This window comes from Penaeus monodon, chromosome 22 (genome assembly GCF_015228065.2).
Source record: "Penaeus monodon isolate SGIC_2016 chromosome 22, NSTDA_Pmon_1, whole genome shotgun sequence".
In the NCBI taxonomy this organism is placed as follows: domain Eukaryota; kingdom Metazoa; phylum Arthropoda; class Malacostraca; order Decapoda; family Penaeidae; genus Penaeus; species Penaeus monodon.
This window is the reverse complement of record NC_051407.1, coordinates 210,535-211,793: the sequence shown is the minus strand read 5'-3', so window position 1 is coordinate 211,793 and position 1,259 is coordinate 210,535. Positions and strand designations below refer to the sequence as shown.

General features: G+C 31.2%; 1 protein-coding gene across 1 annotated transcript in view; it reads left to right on the top strand.

Annotated features, from left to right (window-relative positions):
* LOC119586791 (chloride channel protein 2-like) overlaps positions 1-1,259 on the top strand; it is a gene marked incomplete at its 3' end in the record, with an annotated part of 22,238 nt that overhangs the window by 19,964 nt on the left and 1,015 nt on the right.

Here is a 1,259-nt window from a genome sequence, read left to right as displayed (position 1 = left end):
GAGTAAATTTGTCCTATTAGTAAGTGCAACATATGCATGCAGTTATTCAGTTCAGTATATCCCAGTATAACTTTTTTTAATCCATATATATATAGTCCTTATCATGTATAGAGCCTGAATATATTTTTATTTATCCCAGTGTGTGAGTTTAACTTAAAATTTTTATTTAAAATGCAATTTTTACATTTTTCTTTGGATTTTGTTTTACATGTCAAGCCAGTTTTAGCGCTATATGTATATTGATAAGATCTAGCACTAGAAAGTGATATGTTTATGTTGATGCAGGTAGTCTTTAGTGTATAATATATGGTGTCATTTGCAATAATTAGCATACAGCAGAAATAGGAGACGAGATAATTTTTTAGTTGAAAAATGTGTGCACCTTAAGACAACCTGTTAGAAAGATGTACAGTACTGTATTTTGTAGAAGTTCATAATCTGTAGTCCTGTATGTTGGGTGTGCACTTGACAGAAACCATCTACCCGCTGTTTAAAGTGCATCTTGACTTCGACTACCCCTATGACGTCATTGAGCTTCTGCCGTTCCTCTGTATTGGGTACGTAAATTTTGACACAGATTTTGAAGCTTTCCCTGTTGTTATTTGATTTTTCTCTCTCTTTTTAAGCTAATTATTATTATTATTTGTCTCTTGCACAGGAATTTGACGGAAACCTATAGGGTAATGGGCTGATACTTTTGACCTTCATTTTGCTTCATAATAAGCAGATAGAGATGTATATGTGTATTATCAGTGTCTTCCTCCTAGTATTTGATTTTTGTTCATTACATTCTTATTTTTTGTTAACTTTATTGTTATTTCTTCCCTTGCATTAGGTCATTGTTATGATTTGTTTCTTTTGAATTCTGTTCTTAAATTTTAGATATTAATTCCTTTTTTTAAAGTACTTGGAAAAGCGTTCATGATGCATGCGTCACTTTTTATTTCATTGCTTTGTTATATCTTCACACATTGATGAATTATTTGCCTCATTAAAGATTCTGTGGTTTGCTTCTGCTCTTGATTTAGCCGTAATGAGGAAGATAATTTTATGCTGATTTATTCTCATTTTGGCTTGAGTGTTGCTAAATCACTCCCATATTTTGCTTGAAATGTAGATTCCTAGGTTTCTTGATGTTTTTGACCAATGAATATGTAATATGGATGACAAGTTTATGCCTTCTTTTTGATGATTACATGAAATAGCAATCAAATTGATAAAAATGCCCAGAATCTTTGAAATTTAGAAGGTTTTAAACT